This window comes from Mus musculus, chromosome 4 (genome assembly GCF_000001635.26).
Source record: "Mus musculus strain C57BL/6J chromosome 4, GRCm38.p6 C57BL/6J".
In the NCBI taxonomy this organism is placed as follows: Eukaryota; Metazoa; Chordata; class Mammalia; order Rodentia; family Muridae; genus Mus; species Mus musculus.
The window spans coordinates 105943017-105962252 of record NC_000070.6 but is presented as its reverse complement, the minus strand read 5'-3'; positions in this window follow the sequence as shown (position 1 = coordinate 105962252).

Below are 19236 nucleotides of genomic sequence, written 5' to 3'. Positions count from 1 at the left end.
TTAGAGTATGCAGTAGGTAATTTACATTTGCTTTGGAACCAGTCAGATCCAGGCCCAGCCCCTTTCCGGCCACCCACTATGCTCCATGGCCTCCAAAGGCAGGTTCTCTGTCTTCTCACATCTCTGAGTTTTAAGTCCTTCCTTATAACATTTGAAGGAAAATGCCCACCTTGCATTGCTGACCTGAGGACCTGGTAAGGCAACTGAGGACACGTTGATGACAACTGACTGTTGCCGTTCTTCTCCTGGCAGGCCCAGTGGGAGAATTTCAGCGGCCTCACTTCTCATTAAATACACCTGGGTTGAAAAATTCAGTTTCAACAATCTGGTGGGGTGGGGATAATGACCTTGTACAAACAATGTATTCAACTAAAGCTCATCTCTCCCGAACACTCAAGGGCTCCAAGGTCACCTGCTGGGCACTGGCTCAGCTCACAGGGGAGGGAAAAAGATACCTCTGGCACTTTTCCTGTAGCGTCAAACCTACCTAACAGCTGTTTCCAATATACTGGTGATTTAGGAAAAAGGTCAAAAATAATACCTTGGGAATCTAAGTCCCACAGCCATGAAAAGTCACGCAGGAGGAGAGAGGTTGTCTTTAATCGGGTCATTTCATTTGATCCATGGTGGGTTTTATTTTATTTTATTTTGAAAATGAAATAAACCTTAAGAAAAAAAAATTGTTTGGCACACATTTTTATACACACTTTCTGGCTTAGGACAGGCTTGGTTCTGTAGTCCTAGCATATATAAAAATATATAAGACAACAAATAGAAACCATGCTGGCTGCCCTGTACTCACTTTTTTGCAACTAAAAGTGTTTTCAGGAACTGTTACAGCCTTTCCAAGCCAAGTGTGATGGTTAGGGCAGGATGTGGAGAACACCTTTCTTTTCCCACACAACCTTATTAAAAGACACCACACACACACACACCCCTAAGTCTTTTTTTTCCTTTGTGAGACTTTAAAGAACAGTGCATGTAAATGAAGCATTGGAAACAAAGCTGAAAACTCCATAGATTCCCAGGAAGATAACAATTAATCCTTCCTACCTCTAGGTGGGACCCATTGAAAAATAGACACAGGGGACACAGATGGACACAGCTCTGGCTTTGCTGCTGCTAGCAGTGCCTTGGATGGTCCTGAGGTCACTAGACAGCCTCTTACTTTTCATAATTTTGGATACTCATTTCGGGAGGGGGTGGTAGCAATCTGAAGAATGGATGCATGTCTACACAGTGAAATGCAGGAAACATCATTGCTCTTCAGCCCTCTGGTTTAAAGGCAAAGGCCAGTGGTCAAAGTTCTCAAATCCACTTAGCCTGGATGATGGAAGCCTGACTTTCATTGCTCAGCCATGAAACGAACTATTCTTGCTCAGTCATGAGGTATTGGATCTCATGTAGAGAAGATGACTTGAAGGCAGACAGTATCCTTAGAAAATACATGGAGGAAACAGAAGGAGATGAGATGTTGGGTATTGCTGTGGTTTAAGTGTTGAAAAGTTAAAGTTTGGTAACGTTTGAGTGTGTGTGCCAATGGCTCATAGGCTGGGCATCTCCAATATGGTGGTATGAGAGGTAGTATGTGCCAATGGCTCATAGGCTGGGCATCTCCAATATGGTGGTATGAGAGGTAGTGTGTGCCAATGGCTCATAGGCTGGGCATCTCCAATATGGTGGTATGAGAGGTAGTGTGTGCCAATGACTCATAGGCTGGGCATCTCCAATATGGTGGTATGAGAGGTAGTGTGTGCCAATGACTCATAGGCTGGGCATCTCCAATATGGTGGTATGAGAGGTAGCAGACTCTTTAAGAGATGGAGTCTAGTGTGAAATAACCAGACCTGACAGGTAATGCCAACTTTTCGTAGACTTGTGTCTCCAAAACTGTGGGCTAAATAAATCCTCTCTTTATCTGTTGCACAGCCTCCGGTGTTTTGTTATAGTAGTAGTATTTAGAGGTAAGGCTTGGTACTGAGTCATGAGCACTTCCCTTTGTGAATGTATTTGCAGATCAGTGAATGACTTTATTATAAAAGCAAGTTCTCTCTATTGTGTTTATCCTATCTTGCCACATGATGCTCTCTGTTATGATGGAGCAAAAAGCCCCTTAGTCGGTGCTAAGCAGATGAATGCCAACGGCATGATTTTGACTTCCTGTCCTCCAGACCAGAGCTAAATTAGTCTCTATTTGTGTGAAGGAAAACTTAGTCTATGATATAATGCTATCATGGCAGAAAATAGACTAAGACAAACAGTTGCTCCCTTTGAACTTTGCCTTACTTGATTTATTGATAAGGTACATGTACCTCCACAATAGGAGTTCTCCAACATCTTATAATTCAATTGTAGCCTGATGCTAACCACCCACATTTAGCATGAGACTTCACACATTAAGGGCTCAACCTCAAAAGACTGCCTTTATCTTAGATGTTTGTTGTGAGTCCAGGATCCTGGTGTAATGCATTTCTGTTGATACCCTTAGGTCTGATGATTCACCTCCCAGAACTCAGAAATGTGTTACAGTTAACAATCACCACTGTAGTCTAAGGGATGCGACTCAAGAACATCAATTCAAAGAAGGGCAAAGGGCAAGGCACACGCTGCGGGTGACCTCTCTGGGTATATCACAGCCCTGGCACGTGTGTGCATTTGTCATCTTAAAGAATTACAGTTTTTGGTCCACAGTATCTATTTAGTTTTCATTATGCAAGCATGATTGATTAAGTCATTGGCCATTGGTGAGTGACATCAATCTCTGGCCCCAAGGTTGGATCACTTTAGTTATTCTTCAGAGTGACTCAGGATGTTTGTTCTGTTATAATCAAAATGTTAGAGCCAGAGCAGTTCTGTTTTATGACCAAAGTCATATTGTGAGGAGGGGACAGAAATGAGCTTAGCCCTCAGGTTCACTAATGCATGTTTTTAGCTCCTACTTCATCTAGGATACAACTTCAATTTTTTTCATTTTTCCATGCCCCCTTTAAAACACAGAATTCTTCTTGTCTATAAAAATTAATTTCAGATTAGCAGATAAAATAATGATGGCCAGATTTGGCCCAAGGAGTTGGGAAATGCCAGGTGTTTCTGGTGTTACTGTAGGCAAAGTATCAGTGCTCTGTAGTGACGTGAGGCTACAGTAACCCTGAGATGCTGACGCTAGCCGCCTAAAGGCAGATGCAGCAGAAGCTCCCAAGTACCAAATGTTGGCAGGAAGGATGCAAGAGGAACTAGGGATACCCAGGGTTTGGAGAAGCACCTTCTGCAGTACTTGTTTGAAGAAAAAATAAAAAATAAAAAACCCTTCTTTTGAAACTGAGCCAGGAGTTTTGTTTTCTGCCTTTAAGAAAAAGTGAGGGGAAAAGAAAAAGAAAAAGAAAAAGAAAGAGAAAGAGAAAGAGAAAGAGAAAGAGAAAAAGAAAAAAAAAGGAAGAAAAAGAAAAAGTGGAATTTTTGTTAATATCCAGACAGGTGACAGAATTAACCCACCTGCATGGTTTTTCAAAACAGACCCCTAAGCAAACTGCAGAGTCAGGGCAGGGGGCATTTGAGTGTTTTTGTGCTATGGCCTTGGAGTCTGGGGCAGCCGTTGCCCTTGGCTGCACTTAGCTTAAAAAATACCAGCAAGGGTTTCTTCTTTCATGTAGACTTATGTTTGGTTTGCTGTAAGACAAGATGAGAAATGGTTGGTGTGGGGGTGAGAGACGGGCAGAGAAGTGGGTGGGCATATTCCCGTTCTGCCATTCTCTTTGAATTCCGTGCCACAGGCTTCGTGCATTCCTCCCCCAGGGTGTTGGAAATAAAATTACCTGCCTGGAGAATTTCAGAGTGAAAAGCCAGCTCACAGCCTGAAAGCCAAGACACTTGGACATTCAGTGGGAAATGGAGAGGGGACTCCAGGGAAGGGGGCTGGGATGGAGTAAGTGATGTCTGTGTTTAACAGTTGAGAAGTGTAAGTCCCAGTTCTGAGTAGGCCGTGCCCAATCTCAGAGCCTTGATATTTTCACATTCAAGACAAGGGTAGGAAAGATTTGAAAATGATTTTGAATGTTGCCCTTGGGAGCTAGATGATTCCAGACTCTGGCAGGGCCGGGAAAGGCTCTCAGTGGAGGGAACGGAAGCTGAGAGACAAGCCTGGCAGAGGAACAAATGGAGCCCGAGTTCCTTTTAACCTGGGTGAAGGGCTGAGCTGGGTGGGGACTGAAGAGCGGAGGATGTTAGGTGATACACAGGCAGGTGCCAACCCTCCGGGCACGTGGAGGAAGCTGGCTCCTGCCTTTGATTGCTGGTGTTCTCCAGAAGGGGAGCTGCAGAGACATTACCCTTTCAGAGTATGACCATCTTTAAAAATTAGAAAAAGTCATTGCCTTGATCTATCTTTTCCAGTCTCCTCCACATCATAAAAATAACCAGAAGGGATCCACAGGCGTACTCTTGAGTGCGTTTCCTCTCCACTCCCTTCCTCTCTCCTTCCCACAAAACTTGTTTTTAGTCTGCAGCCTTTGCTGATGGCTTAGCAGTTTAAGCCACCATAGATTGTTCAAGTGAGACTCCTGTCCTGCTGAGGTGACTTAGAGGGCCATGGGATCGCGGCAGAGGGCAGGCTTGAGCGTCTGGGTCAGATGCTAGGTTCTTTGATAGCATCGCTTTACAGACTACTCGTTGAAACAAGTCTATCTGGACTAGGCCAACACGATTAAGAAATTCAATAAAAATGAATGACTGAGGAAGTAAAGGGGAGAAAGGACAAACTACAAACTCTATTGTTTATCAAGGAAAATCAACAGCTGCAAAGTTCCCCTGTCGGCTTGGTTACAGCTTTAAGTGCCGATTCTCGATTTTGAGGTCTGGCTCTGGCTTGTGCTCCATACTCTGAATAACATGGGCATATGATTCTTCCTTCTCCTAACCAAACACCTCAGAGAGGCAGCTCAGTGGAGCGTGTGGTACATGTAGTGTTAGACAAGCAGGCATGGCCTCAAATACTGGCTGTGCCCCATGTTGTTGTAGGAGTCTATACCCACACGCAGGGCTCCATGTCTCTGAGGGGCACAGCCTTCCATTCTGAAAAGGGGAGAACACTTGCCTTTCAAGTTTGTTCGGAGGAGTAAATGGACAGTATATAGAACAATACAGTTTAAGGCTACAGAGGGCTAAGTGGGGGAAGGATGCTTGCCACCAGGCCTGGTGACCTCAGTTTGGTCCTTGGGGCCCACATGGTGGAAGGAGAGAAATGATTCCTCTAAGTTTTCTTCTAAGCTACACACATGTGCTGTGACACACACACACACACACACACACACACACACACACACAGAGTAATGCACATATTAAATAAACAAATATACTCAGTAAAATAGTAATTTATTTGAGAGCCCCAAGTGAGAGATCATGACCTGGGTACCTGGATTCAGGTGCCCATGGGTTGATTTGAATTACATATTCCATCATGGGAGTATTTACATAAGCCTTGTTTACAGAACAAAAGAAAGGGATAAATTAGCTCATTTACCAGCCTCATGCTTGAATGCATCATGTTCCCCTCAGTCCGAGGGCTCCTTTTGTTCTTCCATCCCTTGGCCAATTACTTTTTGCCATTTTCTCTATGCTTCATCATCCCTGATTGCTCTTGCTCTTTATTATCCTGAAAATGTGGCTTGTTTATCTCACCTTTATGAGGGCACGGACAAAGTCATTTATTTAACACCATTTACAATTTCCTAATAAGGTGCAGGGCAGTAGCAGGTTGTCAAAATATTGGCACACATATATTTTCTTTGTTCAAAGTTTGAGCTTGTCGTTGTGCAGAAGAAGCAATATCTACCTGATGACTGAACCGGTGTGGATCTCAGAAATCATGGGCATCATTTTTTATTATCCAGGTCCAATGGGTAGAATGAAGAGCTGGTTCCCTTCTCTGTGCAATTAGCACACAATTTTCCTGTTTTTCCACTAAGTCTTCAGGTTCTTATGGAAAGCAGGAGATAGGATTGTCCAGAGAAAGTCTCTAAATGCATACTGAGTTCTGAGGGGTGGAGGTGCATGTACAGAGGAAAGGAGAGGTCAGAGCACAGGTTAGCAAGGGAGAGGGGAACAGGTAAGATGGAGGAAGAAGATTTCCAATCATGAACCACTGACTGTCAAAGCCATGAGGCTCCTTATAAGTCTCGTCATTCAGGACTTTCGGAGATGTGAGAATGTCCTATTTCAGTACATAAACCCTGGGACCAGTTAACCTGGCCTCATCTATTTCTGGTTGTTCACAGCCAGGCAGCTTCTGGGCCCGTTTCTTTGCTCTCTGTGAACCACAATTTCCTTATAAATTGGTATAATTGTAGAAAAATCTACATTGTAAAGGTTATAAGGATGGATGGATGCCCAAAGTCCATGTGAGGGGCTGAGGTTAGCATCTGGTGCACTGGTGCTCCTTGTTAAACAGTTACTCTTCTCTGTCCTTGGGAAAAATTAAGGACTTGCTTAAGGATGTGAGAATGTGGAGCAATGGTGGAAGAGCCTAGAGTAGAAGTCCATGGTTGTAGTGTCAAGCTGGGAGTTTGGATTTCTTTAAAAACACAGAATTATTATGAGAATATGTTTTCATTCTTATCCCAAGTGTGGAGATATGGGGCTGCTTCACAATGTCTGTCGCAGATGTCTATGATTTGCCTTGTGCTCTGGCAGAGGTAGGATTTTGCCGGCTGCAGATAGTTTCTGTGATTGTGTGATAATTGGAATTTTGGGGACTTTTCAGAAAGTATATAAATGCTAGGGCCCTGAGAGGCAGGGTAGGTTATTGGTTGGTTATTGGTGGTTTGTTGGTTGTTGGTGGTTGGTTATTGGTTGATGTTGGTTGTTGGTTTGTTGTTGGTTGTTGTTGATCACAGTTTGTTAAGTAGTCATGGGCAAAGAAGAAACAACAACAAGAAGAAATTAGATATCCTGATGATGAAGATCAAAACTGCTCCAAGGAATTGAACAACTACAATTAGCAGTAAGTAGTCTAACAATAATGTTGCCCCCTTTCTGACCCTCTGACTTTATTCAGGGATCTGTAGGGATTGCAAGAGTAAAAGAAAAGGGGTAGAGAAGGGTGGAAGAGAGAAGAACCCACAAAGTAGCAAAAGACAGATACACATGGTTTCATATTCCACTCAGTTCTTCTCTTTTCTTAAAAGACAGACAATTTCAGGTCTGAAAGATGCATGCGTTGAGTGTATTTTCACCCTCTGTTTGACATGTGGCATCTCCCTTAATCCCTACAACCCCTGGGAATATTTTTACAAGACCCCTGGTGGGTACCCAGAGATGCAGATGGTTCTGAGTCCTAGCTTTCTACTGGGTGATTTCTTATCCACTCATACCAGTTGTAAAGTTTAATTTATTAGTTAAACACAGTAGGAGAAAAACTACTAATAAGACAAAGCAATTAGGGCAATACATTGTCATGAGAGTTAATTTTTTTTTTCAAATTTATGAATTGTTTCTTTTTGGAATCTTTCATTTAATATTTGTAGACTGTAGTGGCCATGGCTAACAGAAACTGAGGGAATGAAATTATTCATGGAGGTAAGGGGGCAGAGCCTCCGAATGACTCAGCCAGATGGTGCTGGGGCCAGGGTGGCACATGCTGCTCTGGACCCTGCTTTCCTCTGGGCCATGTGGAGATGCTACTTGGGGTGTAAGTGGTAGTGAGCTGAGAAGAAATGCCCATGTGTCCCATCCAGACCTCCTCTGAAAGCTTTCATCAGTCCAAGAGCATCAAGACTCAGTTTTCCTAGGGAAAATAGGAACTAATTAAAAACAAACAAACAACAAACAAAAACAGTAACTAGGTTTCGGAAGAGCATGTATCCTTCAGCTTTTGGAAGTTATTATAATTAGATAGGGACATTTTCACAGAGACAATTCTAAAGTGACAGGAGTCTAGCAGTGACTAGCCAAGAGGGTAAGGTCTTGAATTAGCCTGGCAGTCTTATTCATAAGCCTCTTGGGAACTGTGAGGGTCTCCTCTTTTCCTCTTTGCCTGTGTACTCACTGCTGAAACTACATAAGCAGAGCTCTGTACACCAGAGGAAGGCTTGGGAAGTGTCTGGGTAGGGTCTGGGTAGGACTTGGATAGGGGCTAGGGTGGGCCTGGGGAAGGCATGGGTAGGGCCTGGGGAGGGACTGGGTAAGGACTGGAACTGGCATGAGGAGGGACTGAGGAGGGTCTGGGAAGGGCCTGAAGAAGACATGGGGATGGCATGGGGAGGGAATCACAAGTCCAGCCCCTCCTTCTCCCCTCTTTGGAAATAAAATGAGGAACATAAATACCCAATTTGTTGGTGGTGATTTGAATGTGCTTGGCCCAGGGACTATTAGGCACTAATAGAAGGTGTGGTCTTGTTGGAGTAGGTATGTCACTGAGGGTAGACACTGAGATCCTGCTATCTGCCTGAAAACAGTCTGCTCCTGGCTTCCTTTGGATGAAGATGTAGAGCTCTGAGCTCCTCCAGTACCATGCCTGCCTGGATGCTGCCATCCTCGAGCCTTAATGATAATGGACTGAACCTTAGAATTTGTGAGCCAGCCTGAATTAAAAGTCCTTTATAAGAGTTCTTGGTCATGATGTCTCTTCACAGCAATGGAAACCCTAAGACTTTTTCAAGCACTGCCTACAATTGCTTTGCTACAACAATGTAATAAAAGAGCCCAGTAATTATTATCCAGCATTTTCTATGAAATACTTGTTGATTCCCTTCCAGTTTGAATGCATAAAAGGCTGTTTGCTTAGGCTTATAAAATCTTTAACATGAACATATGTTTTGGAGGGCGCTAGATGTTGAGAAGCAAGCTGCAAGCACAGCTCTTCCCTCATAGGTGTGTCTGGGAAGATGAGTTCTCTCATGCAATGTGCTTAGAACAGGGGAGCTCTTGGCAACACTAGGGACTTCACTCCCCTTGCTTTAATGGCCCTGAAAGATTTCCCCATAGCTCTTCAATACAGTGCTTCTTTTGAAGTGGGAAATGAGAGGAACCATCCAGAGCAGGGATTCAGGGGATCCTAGAACTAAGAGGTTTCTTTGATGGAGTAGAAGACACACATGGGCCCATTCATGTATATGCTTCTTCTTTTAAGAAAATGTCTTTAAGACTCTGCGAACTGTAGATTTCCACTTACCTTACAAGGAACACTCTTTGCTACTCAGGAACAGAAAGAGGCTGGGCTGGGAGCTCAAGCCTTGTGTTCTAGGCCTGGTTCTCTAATTAGTCACCTGACCTTGGGCAACTGGCCTATGTTTATAATATTCCCAGTTCATCCTCAGGCTATCTGGTGAGCCTGGACCCTTCGGGATGATTGAGGTAACCTTTTCTCCTTCATGAGTTTTTAAAGATACCATCTTCAATGATGCCATCTTCAAAAATCACCATTGGATCTTCATGTTGCATGTTACCCCCTCTCTGAGATTTGGCTTCTGAGCAGGCTAACAACTGTAGACTGTGACCAGGCTATGACCATAGACGAGGCTTGTATTATGTTTGTCCAAACCTGAGGGATTAACTCTACCACCATTGCAGCAGAATATGCTCCAAGGACCTTTTACTTGAAACTGGGCCCAGAAACCTGACTCCTTTGGAAACTCCAATTCTGGAAGCACTTAACCTTCTTTCCCCTCCATCCAAATGTCTGCATAGTGGCCTGGCATGATGCAAACACTTCCAGCAGGCAGCCGGGGCTCTCCCTTGTGCCAGGGGGCTGCTTGCCCAAGGTTGCTTGGCAATTCTTAATTCTAAGAGTAACCACCTCCCACCCACCTACTCTTTCAACCTTCAGTCTTTTAAGGAACACTTACAAGTAGATTCGTGTTTCATCTTCAAACAATCTTTTACAACGAAGCGTGACATAAATTTCTCCATGAAGGAGAAAGCAACTGAAGCCCAGAAAGGCGAACAAAGTGTCCAAGGGAGTTAAGACACTTATCTTCCAACTTCTGGTTCTGGGCACTTTCTTTACTATCCAAATATTTTCAAATGGTGTTTTGTCTTGAAGTTCCCACACCTGGCCTTAATGCCACATGAAATGGCCACGTATAAAGTCAGCACTGTAGGGCTGGGAGGGAAATGGGTGGGAAAGAAATCTCATGTTCACAGGCTTTGATGCTAGACAGGGATAATTTTTTCCCTCTTTGAACCGGGGATGGGAAGGGGGGGGATCTACAGACTAAATCTCTGCAGAGAAAAAGAAAATAATGTTTTACTCATTTTCCTTTAAAGAAATTGGGCTGTGCTACCAGGGTATTCACTTCTAATGTATTAATTTCAAGGGACACAAAGCCTGTTGACATGAGAACTTCTACACGGACATGAGAAATAAAACATGCTATTCAGAGCTTCCAAAAGCTTGGGACACTTTCTTCTCTTACATGAGGTCCTAGTTTTGTTTCCCAAGCAAGGAGGTGGGTGGGACACTTAGTTCAGACTAAGTTTGGCTGTAGTAACAACCATCCCTCAAATATTAGTGCCTTGAAACAACTCACATTTATTTCTTCCCATCTTGGGTGGGCCACGGGCCTTCTCTGGTGTAATTTTTGTGGATCACAGTGGAAAGAGCAGTCAGTGCCTGTCCAGGATGTGCCATCTCATGGCATTAAAGGGAAAGCATGGTAGACCTTGCTTTGTCCAATACAATTACTGCAAAGCAAGATACACACTTCCCTTCATATTTTGATTTTACAAATCACCATGTGGAAAAGCCTGATGTTCATGGAGTTAAAATTATTTTCTTCCATAGGTCAAATAGGAAAGGGTGTTTTAGGAAGGAAGAATGTCAACCTTGGCAATAATGCTAAGAACAAAATGGGATCCAACTATTTCCCAAACTTTTGCATTTGGTTGTTCTATGTGCAAGTCAATGTATCTGTTATGGTGCCAAGGGGTCTATCCAAGTTGGTCCCTAGTTCAAGTGTGTGGAAAGTTAGCACCTAAAAGGGGGGCAATTAAGATGTGAGGGCTCATTATTACCCTGGGTGGGCTTGCTATGAATGTAGGGGTGTCCCATTCCCTCTATCTTCTTGCCTCTTGCCTTCTACCATGGGATGATGCAGCATGATGGCCATCACCAGATGATAGTGTCACTTGGTCATCAATTGATCCAGAACCATGAGACAAGCAGACCTCTCCTGCTTATCAATTACCCAGTCTGTGATATTGGTTTAATAACATAAAATGTGATAATGTCCCAAACTGAGTTCATCTCCTTTGCCCCTCAGATGCACCCCATCTGTCTACATCTCTTTGCCATGGAAATGTAACTACTACAGCTTCCAGATCTGAGCAATCAGCCTGGGTCTTCTCCCTTGGTCTTACTGCTGAGGTGAAGCAGTCAGTTAAGCCCTTGATTATGTTTCTGTATCAACCCTTTCTCTCACTCCTCGCTCTATCCTTTGTTATCATTGTTGTCGTCATCATAATTATCATCATCATCATCATCATCATCTAAATTGAGGCTGGTGAAATCTGGGCCTCAGTAGTTATGGATTTCACCACCTATGTTGGGTATAGAACTGAGAGGCAGAAAGATATGGTACAGACTCAAAGCTATTATAGCTGCAGTAAATTATTCCTGTGGTATCCACACCCTTCTTAGAAGAGATGGGTCATATTTGAGGAGAATTGACATCTTCCCTCACCCACATCAGAGACTTCTTTGGTGTTGCATTTTAAAGATCATGAACAAAGATGATGGAAAAGGAGGGTTTCTCATATAATAGCCACGTGTTTGCATTTTCCGCTATCTTGTAGCCTTGATCATTTGATGGAAGAAATATGGTCAGGTTCTCTCACTACTGTTTTTATCCCACATCTGCTCCCTTGGCCTCCCAGGCTCTGACATCTTTAAGGGGACAGATAAAAGAGGAATGACAGGCAGAGGTTGGCCTCAAGTAGATATGCTGAGCCTCAGGCAAGTTCATCTGGAGACTGCAGGTCTCCAGATGATAAGGGAACTTAGGGAGACAAACGTCAGACAAGGACCTCAGCTGTGAATGAGTCTAGACCCTCTGCTAAAGGTGAACATTTCAAGTGTCTAAGAAATGCTCTGCTCAAGTTCATGCAGCAAGACTGTGGCTAGCACCTAGGACACCTGCATTGCAGAGCCATGTTCTCACAGTGATGTCTGGTGTGGTGCAGAGTCTGCTCAAGGGAGCCTCTACATTTCTAATTTGTTTTATGCATTTATTGCATTTTCTTTAACCATCATAGACTTCACCACTCATTAGTGTATCTGCAAAACACTACAAGTACTTCTAGAACTCTCTACGGTATGTGGAACCTGACTTCAGAGTCAGAAGGGTCACACTGTTGGGAGTCTGATCTCCTACTTGTGTTAGAAGACTTGAGGCCAAAGCATGTTCTTAAACTCACTTAAGTACAGCTTAGGCTATAGCTTCTTCACTCTGAGCCTCAGTTTCCCTACCTCAATACTGAGTGTGATAATGTTGTATAACTCTCAGGCCATTTTTTTTTCTTGGAAGACTTTGTTACGATGTGTGTGAGGTTACCTAGCACTAACTTGACCTGTCAGGTTTTCACAGTTTCATGGACGCACTTGTTCAATGTGAGATACAAAAGACTTCCAACAAGCACTGGCCAGGAAATTTACTTACATACATCTTCTCTGCTCACTAATCAATATGTGCAAATGGTAAGAGGTTAGACAGGGAGCGAGTGATAGATTCTTTCCAGGTAGTCATAGGAGAGCCTCTAGAAGGGGAAATATCGAAGAATAAGTTTTAAAAGATGAAACAGAACTTTCTAGGTGAGAAATTAGGGTAATTTTAGAGAAATATAGTACCAGGAGCATATACATGAAGGCATGAGCATGTACGGTTGTGTGAAAATTAAAGTAAGCAATTTAATACGCACAGTAGAAGCTGGGGTGGAGGATGGTCAGAGTGAGGAATTAACAAATGAGGTGTGGGCCAGTCCAGAGATCACTGCAAGAGCAAGAAGTTTAGGAGTGGCCATTCACCCTGAGCCAGAACTCAGAGGCTGGTGGCTTGGAGATGCACTTGGCCTGTCTCACGTGGTGCCTTAATGTAGGTGTGGCACGCAGTCTACAACTCTGCCTTCTGCTGTCTTCCAGCCTTGTCTCTTCTCTGTCATGCTGCTTCCCTTCTCTGTAGCTGTCTCCTGGAGTAGGAAGGCTTTTGGGTTTAAGAGGTTGGGTGCAGAACTCAGACAAGTTGGATGTGAGTTGCAGACCGATGGGGTGGCTACCTCCACAAGGGTTAGAGCAGGAATATTGGCAGGAGAGAATCCTATAAAGAGATAGTTGTGAGAGATCAGTCTGTCTGAGAGATGCCAAGCTCCTGATCTGAGGCAGATCTGAGAATTCCTGTTGGCACAGAATCCACAGGACTCAGGATAAATTTGGGTAATGAGACTAAGAAAGAAGAATCAGACTAAAGAGCTTGAAAAGACCAACTGTCTCAGGACTGGTGTCCCTTGAGTCCTTCCTGGTGCCTGACACAACATGGAACCTCAATAAATAATTCCTGAGTAAGTAGCGAATGTAAGAGGAAGTTCCGACAGTTTCCAAGACTCTAACCTTAAAAGGAGCACAGACTCCACAGTTCTGGCTTGAGTGTGAGCAGCACAGCCCGGATGATAATGAAGTTTTGACTCCCATTTTCAAGTCACACCCAATCTCCATGATCCAAATAGCCCATGGAAGCCTAGAGCAGGAACTTGGCTGGCTCCTGAGATGCATAAATTAGAAGTACTAGCTAGGGGGAATGCTGTCTGCCATCTCCCTTAAGAGACCTGGGCTGAAGAAGTGCAAACAGTGAGTTCCTTAACTTTGGGAGATAAAAGTTAGAGGCTGTCCAAATCTGAAGCTTCTAGAAGGCTGGGCGCCTCCAGGCGCAGCCCTCTCATCATTGAAGCAATAACAAAGATATTACCAGCAAAATAAATAAGGGCTCTGTGGATTGAAGAGATAATAATTCTGCTGGCCAAATATGAAAATATCAAAGGTCCAGGAAAGGATACAGTTATGAGCTTTGATGTGCAACCATAAAGGCCCATTTTATGCTCTAGCCAGGAGTATTTCAGGGCAAAGATGGAATGATATTTTATGCTGCCTCTGAGGCATAAAGGACACTTTATGAGTGAAGGGAAGCCAACTTCTCAGATGGCTGCAGACTGGCAGGTCCCTAGTTTGAAATCTAAACACCAACTCAGATTCCAAAACAAAATTCCTCCCTGTGCCCCTTGCTCGGGAGAGATCGGCTTGGGTTGTCAGAGTCAATAGAGTAGGAGGTCTACCCCAGGGTGAGGCTGATCAACCCCAGTGGTTCCAATTGCAGCAGGGCCCAGGGACTCTAGAGATGCAGAAGGACTCATACTTGCCAATGTGTGAAGGGCAGGGAAGGCATCAGATTGCTAAACTGGGAAGAAAATGGTGGAGTATGAAGTCCTCCAAGAGTGCTTGCTTACTGAGTGAAGGGTCACTTAAGGAAAGTTTTGTCCTCTTCAGATTTCTGCTCAACAGTTTCTCCCTGGCAGAGATCATCATGCCATGGTCCTTCACTGTTTCAATTTGTCTTTATTACCATGATACAGGGGATCCACACAAGCACCTTGTTGTGCTGTTGTTATCTCACTTGTAGACGAACATTTCTGGGTGGACACAGCCATGGAATTTTCTTTGCAGTAGAACATCACCAGACACACAGAAGTGGCCTTATAAACAACTGTTGAATGAATTGATGAAGCCTGTCATCTTTTTCTGTTGTTCTTTTTCAGTACTAGAACTTGAACCCAGGGCCTTGTATATGTCAGGCAAATACTCTGCCACCGAGCCATTTCTCGAGCCCTACTAAGGCCCCTAAGTTATGCTAAGAGATCTGGCATATGGTTCAGGGTTGCTCTTCTTTTTCCAGGGCTCACGTGGTAGTGGACAAGACTGTTAAAGTTGATATAAAGCCTTATATAGTAAGTGATAGGGCCACCAAGCAAGTACCAAGGCAAGCCTGCTGGAAGAGGATAAGAGAAGATGTCCTAGTCAAAATATTGCTATACTGAGGTCTGAAGGATGTGTAGAGGGTAGCTGGGAAATGACATGGGGAGAGAATTATCAGCTGGGGAATTATCACACGCGCCAAGTCATAGGGCAGACGAAGATATGGCTGAGTTAGAATATGTCAAATGAATAAATTGTTTACATTATACAATAATTTATTTTTCTGATCACTTACTCAATAAGCCAGTTAGAAAGTACCTTGTAGACTATCCAGATGGTTTGATGGGTCATGCACTTACCACCAGAGCCAGGCAGCCAGAGTTCAATCCACATATCCCACATAAAGGTGGACGGAGAGAACCAATTGCACAAAGTTGTTCTCCGAATTCCACACATGTATCCTGACCCATGTGCCCCCATTCTCTGTGATACACATATGTACATCATAATGAATAATATTTTTGAAAGTCTCTTCCCATGAGTGAATTGCAAATGGAATTGTTTTGTTTCCTTATAAGAAAATAGGCACATGCTTGAGGATTTGAGCAGGTTGCCATAGGGACTTGGAGCAAACCAAACAACACACACACACATACACACACCCATAGAGTTGCTTCCTCCTGTGAACACACATATAGATGTTTAGAAAGGATTTTGGGGATTACCTTTTGGGGTGTGTTGGAAAGCATCCAGAGTTGGAGGTAGGGAGGATAGGATTCAAGTATTGTAGTAGCCTTTACCAGGCAAGCCCTACTTTATGCTTCTTAGTTGGAATATCTGAGCTCTGAGAACCAGATTAAATACCTTATGAACCAAAATCCCAAACAAAATGGAATAAATAAACAAAGGACACATGGGCTTCTTTTCCTGTTTCCCATTAAATTTATTCTCTCTACTTATTTGTTGTAAGCAGACAGAGTAGATCTTCCACTTCAGTTCACAGTCCCAGATTCCTAGGTCAGGATACAGACTACAGGACAGTGCCATCATTCCAAAACCACCCCCAGTGTGGTCTCTTTTGTGTCACTCCTTCTTACCTCCGCTCATTCCTGACAACCACTGATCTGTCTGCTGTTACTACAGAGGATACTTTCTTTCACAAGGAAAGAATAGCAGCAGATCAAGGGGCTCACACAGCATGATCTCTACAATATCCATTGAAGTTGTTACACATGTAGATTTGTTTTTATAGCCAAATTCTGTTCTGTTGGATGGCTGGACACACCTTCAATTCTTCTTGCTAAAGGTCATGTGGGTTCCATCTACCTTTAACTGATTGTGGCTAGACTGACTAAACACAGCATGAAGAGGTTTTAGAAACATTACGTTTTTTGTTTCTCCAGGATGGATTGCTAGTCATGGGATTGGCATAACCCACCGTAAAGGTATGGTTAATTTGGTAACAAATGTCAACTTGTTTTACATAGTACCGGTATCATTTTGTATTCCCAGGAGTTCAGTTTAGTTTTGAGTAGAAAGACTGCAAGGCCCAGAGAATTGAAGGGGCTTCAACTTGATCAAAATGCAAACGAGGCAATGTCTGAAAAGATGCTAGACTGTTACTGACTTCCATTCCAGTACCCTTTTCTTAGATTTGACCCTGTTAATCTTGTGTAGTCTTCAGCAAGACTCTTCAAGGTGGATTCTAACTGTGTGCTTGTTTGTTGACATTGTATAGGTTGAAGACAGGTGTGGAGATGGGATTCTGAGGGAATGGAACTCCCTAGCCTCACATGGCTGGGGGGGGGGGGGAGCGGGGCCGGGCAGTGGGTAGAATCCACTCCCAGCTTAGTACGAATTTCCTCTGGATTCCAGAGAGTTAGAGCAGGAGTTGCATGCAAATGAACCAACATTTGAAGCTTTGTGGTCATGCTGCATTACAGGGGAAACTTTCCATGCTTTCATAGTGTGAACTGTATGTTTATTAAAAACTATCCTCCAATTGCTTCAATTTTCACGTTATTAAAGAGCTTGGCTCACTTGCCACATCATGCTCTCTGCTTGGAATGGATTTTTTCTTCCTTATTTGTTTTTAGTTGGGGTTGGAGCCAAGTGGTGGAAAGAAGGCTTCAGGTCTGTTGCCCACAGTTCTTGCCAGGCAGTGTCTGCCGTGCCTGAAGCTTCCTTCCTGCTGCCCAGTCAGGAAGGAACCAACACCTTTCCTACGTCAGAGACAATTAAAGAAGGCAGAAGATCCATTCTAATCCCAGTGTCCCGGGAGAACCCCGCCTCCAGTTTGGTTGGTAAACTAAACTGCTCTCTCCTTTGGGGTTCCCCACCAGTGTGTACCTGATGTGTTTGCTTCTCTGACCTGCCGTCATTAGCTTCACCTCTGATGCCATTCACCCAGGGTCTGCTCTGCAGCTCCTAGGCTCTGTGCTGTCCATGGGCACAGATGTGAAGATGGTAAAAAGTGTTGGAGATGAGCTCAAGTCTGTCTGTGTCAGAAGAGAAAGGCTGACTGATCGCTTTCAGAATCCTGCTTGTATAAGGGGCTTGTTTAAGTTTCTCATAGGCTCCTTTGTTAAACCTGCAGACAAGCAGGCATTGGTAGAAAGCAAGGTAGGAAAGGAAGGAAGAGAAAGAAAAGAAAATGAAAACGATGGAACAGAGAGAGTGAGAAGAAAACAAGAAATGAGATGGTGTGTGTGTGTGTGTGTGTGTGTGTGTGTGTGTGTGTGTGTAGGGGTGGGTTTGGAGGAACAAAGTGAGAGAGAAAAACCCCAGGCTTGAAACTAGGTAGTTTATTTTGCTAAGCTGGTGTTTGTTATAGATTAGCCTTGACTAGCTGGAAGGGGCCGGGGTAATTGGACCATGCTAATTAGATCTTCATTTGATTTTGCCTCTGTTTGTTTGAGTGCTTAGTTTACGACTTGGCAGAGAGCTTTATCGTACACACTCTGCTAACCGGTTTATCCGAACTGATATTGAGCATGCACAGAATTGACATTGGATTTGCTGCTTCAGACCACACAGACGAGGGCAGAAACTCTTTCTGTAAACATCAGAGTCAAGGTACAGTAGCAGACATGGCAGCGAGATGCAGTGGACCTCATGGAGTTCCAGGGACAGCAGGGTTGATAGACACTGTCTGGGTTGAGTCCGTGTAAATGACACTCCTGACATGGCAGGGTGCCTGGCTGGAGTTTGGAGTCCACAGTCAGGCTGATATGAATTCGGTTTCTTCCTGGCTAATTCACTACGTGGTTTGTCCTCTCTGAACCTCTGTGTTGTGGTTAGAATGTGAAATGCCACCCTTCACAGGTTCCTATGTCTGAACTCTTGTTCCCCATCCAGTGCCATTGTTTTGGGAGACCATAAAACATTTTGGATATGGGGCCTAGCTAGCTGGGGCAGAACTTTTTGGTTTAACCCTGGTTTTTGTTTCTCCAACAAAGCCACACTCCCCATGGGCCAAGCATTCACACACACAAGTCTATGGGGGTCATCACTATTCAAACCACTATATCCCTGACCCCCATGGGCTTGTAGCCATAACTTGATGCAGAATGCATTAGTCCAACATCAAAAGTCCCTCCAGTTTATCGCAGTCTCAACACTGTTTAAAAGTCCAAAATTCAAAGTCTTTTCTGAGATTCTTGCAATCTCTTAACTGTAATCCCCTATAAAACCAAGATATAAAAAGCAGATCATATACCTCCAACATAACATAGCACAGGATATACATTACCATTCCAAAATATAGGATTGACAGGATTCTTCAGCAGGTATCCCTTGGCTCTGGCATCTCTAGCACCTTGGGATCTCCAAGGCCATCCTGGCTTCACACTCACTGTTTCACACCCAGGCTTCTCTGGGCCTCCATGCAGGGACACACCTGACCTGTGCCTGGCCACAGCGACTTTCCTTAGCCATGGAGGGAGATTCCATACCCCCTTTCTTTCTCGGCTTCCATTTATAAAAGAAGACAATGATGATTACCTTGTGGGGGAGATGCAAAGACTCAAAGAAATGGTAGGAAAGATTTAGCTTTGAGAAAGCTCTAGTTCCCCCCCTCCTTTTCTGTGAGCTAACATTTGGGAAAGCCAGATGGACCCATTTATGTTGGTGAGAGTGCCCGTGCTGGAGTTACACTGTGTCCCAACTATTCATTCCTACTCCAGTCCGACCCTAAGACTTGTGCAAGGCACCCTTTCTTCACAGATTTTAGAGTAGTGAGTTACAATCCTAGTCCTTTCTAGTTCCGGCCACCCCTGCTCTCTCCTTTG